This window comes from Diabrotica virgifera, chromosome 1 (assembly GCF_917563875.1).
Source record: "Diabrotica virgifera virgifera chromosome 1, PGI_DIABVI_V3a".
Taxonomy (NCBI): domain Eukaryota; kingdom Metazoa; phylum Arthropoda; class Insecta; order Coleoptera; family Chrysomelidae; genus Diabrotica; species Diabrotica virgifera.
This window is the reverse complement of record NC_065443.1, coordinates 262,673,693-262,685,797: the sequence shown is the minus strand read 5'-3', so window position 1 is coordinate 262,685,797 and position 12,105 is coordinate 262,673,693. Positions and strand designations below refer to the sequence as shown.

At 32.4% G+C, this 12,105-nt stretch overlaps 1 protein-coding gene across 8 annotated transcripts in view; it reads right to left on the bottom strand.

Moving 5' to 3' along the window:
• The window catches only part of LOC114329438 (G protein-activated inward rectifier potassium channel 3), a 273,370-nt gene that overhangs the window by 128,448 nt on the left and 132,817 nt on the right, over positions 1–12,105 (bottom strand). Inside the window, exon 1 of one of the 8 annotated variants that reach the window (XM_028278551.2) lies at positions 6,461–6,562. The exons of the other annotated variants lie outside the window; for them this stretch is intronic. The gene's annotated coding sequence lies outside the window, so the exon portion shown is untranslated. Of the gene's footprint in view, positions 1–6,460; positions 6,563–12,105 lie in introns of those variants that run through there. 8 annotated transcript variants of the gene reach the window in all.

Sequence of the window (12,105 nt, the reverse complement as noted above, 5' to 3'; positions counted from 1 at the left end):
CCTAAATACCAGATTATCAATCACAATATCGTCCTTAATCATAAACTTCGCAGTTGGAATAAAATTGTATTGACCTTGGGACCAAAGTAAATTTTTTAATTAATTTGTCTGCTATTGATAATTAAGAACAAAACATAATTTTATGCATGAATACACTTTGGAGTTGCGAGTCAATCGCAATAGGTTCCATGTAATAGGTACCTGATACACTATTTTTGGATATCTATAATCTTGCAGTGACACAGATGTTGCGTTTTGCCAAAAATTAATTACTACCACGCTTCTAATAACGAAAAAAAGTATTTTTAATCTACCCAACTAAATAGAGCTAGTGTTTATACACATTTACTTTCTCACTCAATGAATATTCGTCAAAAGACTAAAGAAAATTGCTAAAAACAATATTCAGAAATAATCAAAAAAGAGGAGAAGGAAAAAATTTATATAAATAAATAATAACAGAAAATAGTGCAATTTAAACAATAACTGGTTTTCTTATGCTTCTTCTCTGTATTCCTGGCAAGAGAAGAGAAACACAAACCAACTTAATATCAAATAAACATAACTGGCGAAAAATGAATATTGAATATGAGGTAATAGATAAAATTAAAATGAATAGAGGCAAGATGAGGTAATGAAGTTTCGCAAGAAGTACGAAAGTGAGACCAAGTAAACTAATAACAGAAGAAATAAATGGAAAAAGGAACTAACAATAAAGTACAAACATTTGTACTTCAATTGGTACAATTTATAAAATTAGTAAAATTAGGAAATATGCAAAAGAATAAGAAGTTTCAAAAGGGTTTCGATATTATCAGACCACCATCAGTGAAACCTTAAAGTAAGTAATCGCACTAAAATATAATAAACAAAAGTAGTAAAATTCACTACCTAATTTAAATTTTTTTTGTTTTTTGAAGAAATCTCTATCTGGTCTAGGTCTTTCAACTTATTTTATTATTGATAGGTTCTTTTAGGATACATATACAGTGCCGGCAAAAAAAATCTTTACATTGCCAAATAAATCACCAAATTTGAAGACAATTTGCATGCGTTCTGTCTGCGCTTGGAGGGGAGGAAAGGGGAGGGGGATAGCGTATTTGCGACGGCAATTGTCTGTAGTTTACGGACCGCTTAGCTTATTTAGCGTATTCTGCGCGTTTGTACTGTAAACAGTTGGCTTTGTGAGGGTAGTCAGTGTTAAACTTCGTCTCATTTACCGCCTAAAGTTTGAGAGCGTCAAATTCTAAATTGAGCTGACAAATATGGGTCGAAAGAAACTCACAAAAGAGGACAAGGTTCGTGCTTTAACATTACTGGAGAAAGGTTACTCTGGAATTACCGTAGTACGTGATATTGGTGCTTCAAGTGAGGCTATTTATCAACTGAAACCTTCGGTTGCAACGTTTCAGTTGATAAATAGCCTATCTTGAAGCACCAATATGACGTGCTACGGTAATTACAGAGTCCCATTTCTCCAGCAATGTTAAAGCACGAACCTTTTCCTATTTTGTGATTTTTTTCGACCCATATTTGTCAGTTCAATTTAGAATTTGACGATCTCAAACTTTACGCGGTAAATGAGAAGAAGTTTAACACTGACTACCTGCACAAAGCCAACTGTTTACAGTGGAAACGCGCAGAATACCCTAAATAAGTCAAGCGGTACGTAAACTACAGATAATTGCCGTCGCAAGTACGCCATCCCCCCTCCCCTACCCTCCCCGGCAAGCGCAGATAGAACGCATGCAAATTGTCTTCAAATTTGGTGATTTATTTGGCAATGTAAAGATTTTTTTTGCCGGCACTGTACAAAAGAAAAAATTTTGCAAAAATTAATATTTGTCTATGCATCGACTTTGAATAGGATTCCTGCGATGTATGTGCATGCTCTGAATCATGTTGCAATAAAAGTCAAGAAGTAAATGTAAACTATTCTGAATTAAATAACGGTCTTCAAGAGTATTAACTTTTTGATGATTTTATAGTATAATAGAATATTGCAGATAGATAGTTTTGATGCTTTTTAAGTATTAAGTAATATAATTTCTTACAATGATTTATCTTCATATTATACAAGCCGACTGGAAGTGTATGTTGGACAGCAGCCAGAAGGACCATCCAAAATTTCAACTATTGCCAAAGATGTCATACGACTTACTGATAATGTTCGAACATCTAAGAATTCATACAGAAATCTAACAGCCTTATTGTAATGATAAAACAGAGCAAACCTGAATTGTCAATAGAGTTTACCAAACCTACAGCACGGTCAGCTAAATTTAGACCTAGATGCACCCTGGTATCATCTATATGCCAGGAAAGAAGAAAAATTTATTTTTGGTTTCTAGTGTGCACGACCAAGACTATAACATATAATATTTTTTTATACATTTTGCCAACATTAAAGTGGAAATAAAGTGGAGATAAGGCGAGTTAAATATAAAATTTCATTAAAAAAATTAAAAAATCAATATTTTTGCTTATTTCTTGTTTATCTAACATGTTTTGTCTATCCAGTAAAGTAAAAAAATATTAAGAAATATTGTGCAAATTTTTATTAGGAACATTTTGGTACCAGATTTGCCCGATGGCCAGAGAGTTAATGGATTCATCCAAAACTAAAGTGCTTTTTGGGGGTGCACCTGTCGCATACATGGGCAATGCAGTATGTTTAGAAATTTTACTGACCTACCTCAAAGAAGACAATGATATAAACATAATACTTATAGAAGACACAATACATTTTATACTTAAGAAAGAGTAGACAAATGAATGTGATATACCTTATACATGACGACAAATATTTACTTAAAACCTATTTGGTACCAGAACACTATAATTTGTGAACAATGAAAATAGACCAGGGCGCATCTGTAAAAATATTAGTACATTTGGACGTTGAGAGGTGACTCAAATTTTTTTGCAGAAATTGCTTGAAAATAACTCAAATAATAATAATATTTGAGTTATCCTCCCTCTAAAAAGGTCCGGAACATTGTTTAAATAATCAAAATGTCAAAAAATGAAGGGAAAATTCGATTTTTTTCTTGGTTTTTTGATTATAACTTTAAAAGTATTCATTTTCGAGAAAAAATGTACTGACTTAAAAGTTGCGTAATTAAATTTCCTACAATGTATAATTAGTTAAAAATTAAAAAAAGTCACCTTTGTTGCAAAATAGCAATAATTGCGAAAAAACCATACAAAAACAAGTATTTGCATTTTACGTTTTTCAACCATTTTTGCTAAACTTAGGACCTTCATATTTCACCCAGAAAAACTTTATGATACCGTAAAACAATACTGTAAATTTTATTAAGATCGGTTAAATAAATTTTGCAAAATAAATTTTGCAATCCAGTTTCGCAAAAAAAATTCATTTTTTCAAAATGTTACAGGACTGAAAATAAAGCAGATAGCAAGTTGAATTTTTTTTGCATATAGAAGTGTACTGTACCTTTGATTTGCAATTTGCAAAATTAAAATCGATTAACTACCATGGCGTCATGAATTTTTTTAAATAAACATTAATTATTGGTGTTACGCGCAGGACAGCGGATAGTTTGCTCTGATTGGGCATTCCAATGACCTTTGATAATGATTGATACATTTTAATTTTTATTACATTTCGATATAAATAAATAAATTTGTTTATTGCAAAATAAAAACACATACTCTATCCTTTGAAATAACACTTTTTTAGCAAAAACTTTCTTTGTTCATATAGTTTAACTTAAAGAATAAAAGTTTATTATTTTTAAACATATGCAATTGTTTAAACAATATTTCACAAACAATAATAAAATTAGTTTGATTTTTGTGGAATTAAAATATTAAAATACAAAAAATATAGAGTAATAAAATAATATTAGATAAATATTGAAAGAAATTTTGGTGGAAATCAACTGGTGTGAATCAAACACCGCTGTCATTCGCGTAGCACCAAAAATGAATGTTAATTTAAAAAATTTCCTGACGCCGTGGTAATTAATCGATTTTAATTTTGCAAATTGCAAATGAAAGGTACAGTACACTTCTATAAGAAAAAAAATTACTTGCTATCTGCTTCATTTTCAGTCCTGCAACATTAGAAAAAAAATTTTTTTTTTGAAAGCTGGATTTCAAAATTTATTTTGCAAAATTTATTAAACGGATCTTAATGAAATTTACAGTGTTATTTTACTATATCATAAAGTTTTTTTTGGGTAAAATATGAAGGTCTAAGTTTAGCATAAATGGTTGAAAAACGTAAAATGCGAATACTTGCTTTTGTATGGTTTTTTCGCAATTATTGCTATTTTGCAACAAGGGTGACTATTTTTTAAATTTTTAACCAATTCTATATTGTTGTAAATTTAATTACACAACTTTTATGTCAGTACAACTTTTCTCAGAAATGAACAGTTTTAAATTTATAATCAAAAAACCAATAAATGAATCGAATTTTTCCTTCATATTTTGACATTTTGATTATTTAAACAATATTCCGGACCATTTTGAGTGGGAGGATAACTCAAATATCTGGGAGAGCATATTACCATAGATATTAACAGAGTTCAAAAAGCTATAACAGGGATGAAGAATGGGAAAGCAAGCGGATCAGAGGGAGTAACTACGGAACTAATAAAGAATGGCTCAGAGAAATTACACAGAATGATCACTGGGACATTTAACGAATATATTAATGGCCATCCAAAGCCATATGAATGGAAAACAGCATATATGACTCCAATATATAAAAAAGGTGACAGGAGAAATTGTAAAAACTATAGAGGGATATCGGTCACAAGTTCAATGAGTCGGCTATATGGTCGAATACTACGGGACCTGATAGAGGAAGATTATCAATCGTCTGAAGACGAAGAACAAGGAGGATTTAGAGCAGGTCGTTCATGTGCAGATAACATCTTTTGTCTTAAACAAATTATAGAAAAGAAAGTTGTGACAAATAGAGAGTTACATATGACTTTTTTAGATCTTGAGAAGGCATATGACACAGTCCCGCTAAATAAACTATGGGAAGTCCTGGGCACATCAAACATACATCAAACATTGGTTAGTGCTCTCAAAGATCTATATTATGGTTCAAACTCCCAAATGAAATTCGGAAACCTCTTAGCTGAAAAGTTTGCAGTTACTAAGGGTCTCAGACAGGGATGTTGTATCTCTGACTTTGTTTAAGATTTATATCTCTGCAGCTCTAAAACAATGGAAAAGGAAAGTCAAAGGAATGGGTATACAATTGAACGATCAGGATTGCATATATACTTTACAGTTTGCAGATGATCAGGTGGTGATCTCAAATGACAAAGACGACATGGAATATATGCTTAGAAAACTAATTGAAGAATACCATAAATGGGGATTAAATATCAATTTAGAAAAGACAAAATACCTCTCAATTGGCGCTGAAGCAGAACAACTCGATATCGAAGACAATCAAAAAATAAATCCATGTGACGAATATAAATACCTGGGCGTCATCTTCGACCGTAGTGGAAAAGACGAACGAGAAATAGAACATCGAATCATACAAGCACGAAGAGCTATAGCATGTCTAAATGGAGTTCTATGGAGTAAAGAAATATCAAAGAAAAGAAAATGGAACATATATGAGACAATGGTTAAAACTAGCCTGCTTTATGGAGCCGAGACATGGAGAATAACGGAGAAATATAAGAAAAAGGTCGAAGCCACGGAAATGGACGATGCCATCAGAAGATCGATGAGAATATCAAGAGCCGAAAGAATAAGGAATGAAGTAATAAAACAACAAATGGGTGTAGAGGGCACTATAGTTGAGGATATTGAAAGAAAACAGCTCATATGGTATGGGCATGTGAGCCGAACGGGGGACGAAAGATTGCCTAAAAAAACTATGATGTGGCAACCCCCAGAGAAGAAAAAACGAGGAAGAACACCACAGAGCTGGAATCTGGGAGTTAGGAAAGCGATTAGCGCTCGAAATCTAAATGAAGACCTAACTCAGGACACAATACAGTGGTGTTTGGGAGTCGGATAACGTCGTAAGACGTTATGAAACCGAATATATATTTATATGTAACTCAAATATTATTATTTGAGTTATTTTCAAGCAATTTCTGCAAAAAAATTAGAGTCACCTTTCAACTTCCATCTCAAAACAGATGCGCCCTGGACTAAAAATGATTTGGCTATTTAATATTCGGAATTGCTTGGACGAAAAAACAATACTTTAACAAACTACATCATATTCCGTATAGATCTATTAAATTATGTTCCTAGCAGAAATAAATTAAGTATTTTCATATAAAACAATACATATTATATACTATTATATAGGGTATTCCATACTTTCTGAAATTCTACAAATCGATTGAGTTTTGAAAAATAATAAAAATCCCACATACATAAACGTAGTTACGTATGTAAAAAACGATAATACCATATCTACTAATAAATAAACAAATGTGATAACCTATGTGCACTTCTATTTCCAATCAAATGTTTAACACGTATTATTAAATTTGTCGGTACCACGCACTATCCACAGTTTTGTACCCGCCTCTCAACTACGACATTTCTAAAACTACACAGAATAAAAATTCCCATGTACTATTGAGTACTGGCCTTTATCACTTAACGAGGAAAAAGTCTGTTTTTAGCAACTTTTTAACTACCGTGCACGTGGAATTATAATGGTAATGAGTGAACTCAAAGAGATATGAATATGAATCATGACAATATTAACTATACAGTTGGCTGTAAAGAGGTCATACTATTTTATTTTATTTAAATTTAAAAGGCATGTTTTTTTGGTAAGAACTCTAATGAGTGTTGTTGTGTATAAGAGACAAGAAATGTTATCGTAAAAATAATAAAAATTAAAAGATTATTGACAAAAACCGTACATATACACCGCAATGGAGTTGTAAGAAAACGCCTCTAAATTGTCGCTCTCAATAAAGACTTTTAGGTGGTGACAGAAGATAACTAGTGAAGCCATAATAATGATACATACGACCAATATAAACAAGCTATACGCTGTGAGCTCGTAGGTAGAGGGGATAATTAAAAATTCGCGAGCGCCAGTAGTGACAAGTTTGTAAACCTTTACTGGAAATTTGCTATTTGACGTTCTGCATTAGGAGTTGCATATTATAGCTTTTAAATGTCTCACGAAAGTTGTTGTATTAAAGAGTGTCGAAATACTGGTTACAATAGTAACTGTGTATTCTACAACTTTCCTGTCGCTAAGCATAAGGTGATTCAACGACAAAAATGGATTGATGCAATCAGAAAAAAGTAAGTAAACAAAATTTTAATTTTAAAACGGTAGAAAAATTTGAGCTAAAGGATCAGTTAGCACACTCTCGAATTTTGACGGTTTCAATTTTACAATCCAATCCTGAAATAAAATTTGAATGCGTGAAGATAACGACCAATCACAGCAAACGTAGGATGCCGTTAACTGTCATTCATAAGTTAATATTTAAGAAGTATTATATTATAATTATATTAAATTATTATACTTTTTTGCAGAATAAATTTTTTCTTATATTAGTTGTCAACATAAACGTCAAAACGATAAGCAAAATCTTAAAAATAATCATAATGAATAATAAATTCTGTACTTACTGCTATGAATTATCGATTAGAATCCAATTACTTCTTTACGTTGTAAATATTACACGATAAGAATTAAATAATAAGTTTGAAACAACTATTATTTGCTTTTCTACTGTCCTCTTTAAAATTCCGGCCGAAATAGGAACACTAGTCAACCGTTAGATGGCGATAGCAGCCATACCAGCGAAACTCACAGAGTATAGGCAACACTTTTTTCTTTCCAGAAAATTTCCGGTAAAAGTTATACTAGTAATCCTGTAGGTAGGTGGCGATACCAGCGAAGCTCGGAGCGGATACAAATCATTTAATCCGTCAGAAACGAACATGTCATAAACTATTAATGAAACAGGAGCTACCATAATGACTTCACAAAAGCTTATAAATCCAAATAAATAGCTCGTCCAATTGCGGACTAGCATTGCGGATTTCAAAGAAGTCGACTAGCCTCGTATAAGTTTTCAGACCTGTAAATTTTTTGCGTATATCTTACATTTATCTTTAGTCTACCTGATCTAGGCTTCTATGAAAGCCTATTGCGTTAGCGAACAATTGCTACGCAATTTTAGACAATTATTGTTTTAGACGTTTTAGACATATGTTCGACCGATTTCTTTTTTTTTACCGAATGCATACATATTATTTTTATGGAGATATTATCTGAGTGAGCAAGCTACAGTGGGAATATCCGTGGTTACTCTGAATTTGGTCTTGTGAAGTTCCAAGAGTATTTTTTTGTACCAAGCAGAAAGTTGTAGTAACCTTTTTGCTTGCCTCTAGCCTATAAGTGTTTGACTACACAATGCAAAGCATCTATTATCGATTTACCTGGTTAATAGGCACATTATTTTTATACACAGGTAAACTTGACAACTATTAATATTATTATGTAAGTATTTAGTACGTTTTTCATATTCGTTAGATGAAAGGAGATTAGCCTAATAAGTTTATATAACTTTAATTACTCTGGAGGACGTTTGTAATTCTTAGGAATAATGCAAATCCTAACCTGGTGCTATTATACTTCGAAAACATAGTCCAAGATGAAACTCGTCTGGTATATTTTGGCTAAATGAGGAAGTAGTGCTGTAGTAAAGCTGGAAAGATACCATCTTCCCCATAAGACAAAACGATTGATAGTCCATTCAATTATATTATTTGTGTATATTTTTTCCGCTAGATACTTTGATGTCTTGATGATCTGCTTGTAGATTTGCTAAGCTCAGTCTTTGCTTAATATTCAAGCAATGTTGAAATAAGATAATAATCATTCAAAAAGCACCGTAGAGTGGCCCGTCGAGATAACTTTTTGTAGGCTCACTGCGGGGGCTAAAATTGTAATCTTCTCGCAGAACTGACTCAATGTTTGGTTTTTAGACTTGCTTAATGAGGATGTGTGATGATTATATAGTATTAATAGGAAATACTGAAAGGTATTTAGAACAACTGGTAGAGTGAAGACAAGCTCTTGATGAAAAAGGTTTAAGACTTTACCTAGTCACAGAAGAGGGTGGCTAAAGAGATATTCTTCTTCTTTTGCCATTCCCATCGGAGATTGAAAATCATCAAGGCTATCCTGACCTTGCTTACAGCTGACCTAAAGAGTTAATTAGTGGTGCAGCCAAACCACTCTCTTAAATTCCGCGATCAATACATTCTTCTATGACCTGGATTCCGTTTTCCTTCTACTGTTTCTTCTTGCATTATAGTTTGAAGTAATGCCTATTTATGTCCTCTCATGAGGTGAGCCAAATATTCGAGTTTTATTCGTTTTATCATTAACAAAATTTCTGGGTAAAAGAGATTTGAGGATGGACAACTGGAGGAAAGCAGCCAGGGGCAGAGATTCTTGGAGGCGGATGCTGAGGGAGGCCAGGTCCCGACTTAGGCTGTAGCGCCGTAGGAGAGAGAACAAACACAGAATATTTGTAACAACCATTTAAAAATGGTTGTTACAAATGGAGAGCTAGAGCCAAAAAATCATCGTCATAAGTAATATGGAGTTTTTCCTGTGAAATGTGTCCATTGTATATTGAGAATTATGACCCCTTTCAGGCTGACACCTCAGTGGATACAGAAAGTAGCAATAAGGGATGAAAGGGGAAAGTTAGTGCAGTCATTAAAGGTTTTCACCTCCTATTTTGTTACACCTCCATCGATTTGCATGAAAATTGGTGACTAGTTAGAGCATACCTCAAGAAACAAAACTGATTTGGTGCCACGTGCACTTTTCCCCTGGTGGTGAATACCATTCCTTCCCACGGGTGAAAACTATTTTATTAAAAATAACCCCACAAATCGATAGAGGGACAAATTTTAAGTAAAATTTGTTATATCATGTTATTAATAAATCAATACTTTTTGAGTTATTAAAGATCAAAGATTTGTCTATTTAAGAGCATATTATGCGTGAAGTTACGGATGATAAAAAAAACATGTTAATTAATTGTATGTTAGTAAAATATCATTTTTATATTATTTCGATATTTAATTGAATTTTTTTTTCATTATAAACTGAATATATCCAGAAACTGGGGGTGTCCAATAATGGGTACATTTGACATATTCGAATACACTTTTGCTAAATTTATAATATCGAAATAATATAAAAATAATATTTTAGTAACATACAATTAATTAATATTTTCTTTTTATCATCCGTAACTTCACGCATGTGCTCTTAAGCAGACAAATCTTTGATCTTTAATAACTCAAAGAGTATTGATTTATTTTAATAACATGATATAAAAATTTTTACTTATAATGTGTCCCTCTACCGATTTGTGGGGTTACTTGTAATAAAATCGTTTTCACCCCCGAGAAGGGGTGGTATCCACCCCCAGGGTAAAAGTGCAAGTTGACACCAAATAATTTTTATTTCCTGAGGTATGTTCTAACTAGTCACCAATTTTCATGCAAATCGATGGAGGTTTAACAAAATAGGTGAAAACATAACACTAACTTATTGCTACTTCCTGTATAGTCCTGTCGCCAGGGGGGGTACAACGGCCTCCTTAATTCAGATGGACTTACCCAAGTTTTTTTATATATTTTGACCTGTAGAATGCGAATTTTTTGGGTAACAGTTGATCCGGATGTCGATAAGATTGTTATAGACAAAGAACTTGAGGAATTACATAACAGTGATTTCTCGCAAAACAAAACATCTTTTTGTATTTTTTGGGTCATTCTAGGCAAAAAATGCTTTGACAAGTTTTTTCGTAGGATGCATAGTTTTCGAGATAACCGCGGTTGAACTTTCAAAAAATCGAAAAATTTCAATTTTTGAACCCGAATAACTTTTGATTAAAAAATAAAGTAGCGATTCTGCTTACCGCATTTGAAAGTTTAAGTCAAATTATATCGGTTTTGATTATTTGCATTGCTAAAAATTTATTATTTTATTGGTAAACAAAGCTATAAACACCTAGTGCGTGAGTGATGTTTTCAATGATTTCTCATTTAAAATCGAACGAGTAGGTAGAGTAGCTACAAGTGCAAGCGAGGCAATTTCTACGTAGCATGCGTTAAAACGCATGTATTAGGCACGGGAAACACTATGTGTTTATAGCTTTATTTAGCAATAAAAAAATTAATTTTTAGCAATGCAAATAATCAAAACCGATATAATTTGACTTAAACTTTCAAATGCGGTAAGCAAAATTGCTACTTTATTTTTTAATCAAAAGTTATTGGGGTTCAAAAATTGCAATTTTTCGATTTTTTGAAAGTTCAACCGCGGTTATCTCGAAAACTATGCATTCTACAAAAAAACTTGTAGGAATATTTTTTGCTTAAAATGACCCAAAAAATACAAAATGATGTTTTGTTTTGCGAGAAATCGCTGTTATGTAATTCCTCAAGTTCTTTGTCTATAACAATCTTATCGACATCCGGATCAACTGTTACCCAAAAAATTCGTATTCTACGGGTTAAAATATATAAAAAAAATTTGGGTAAGTCCATCTGAATTAAGGAGGACGTTGTACCCCCCCTGGCGACAGGACTAGTATCCACTGAGGTGTCAGCCTGAAAGGGGTCATAATTATCAATATACAATAGACACATTTCACATGCCGAACTCCATATTACGTATGACATTATTACGTATTTTGACGTATTATTATACATTGACGTATTATTATACAGAAAATTGGTACATTTATTTATGTTCCAGAGATTCATCGATTTCATTAATGGCGAATTTCTAGTACCGATCATAGGCGTCCGTTTTGGGTAGGTCAACAGTTATTTTATAGCATAACTTTATTATAAGATGTTTCTGAATGTAGTTGCAGAAAAATAAGGAGTCATGAAAAATAAATAAACCGTCCTTATTTATCATAATTTAAGGATTATATTCATAAATAGAAACAAGGAAATTATAATCTTATTATACAGGGTGTCCAGAAACTCTACCGACAAACGAAGACAGGAGATTCCTCAGATAATTTTAAGACAATTTAACCCAATTCACCTAGTCCGAAAATGCTTATT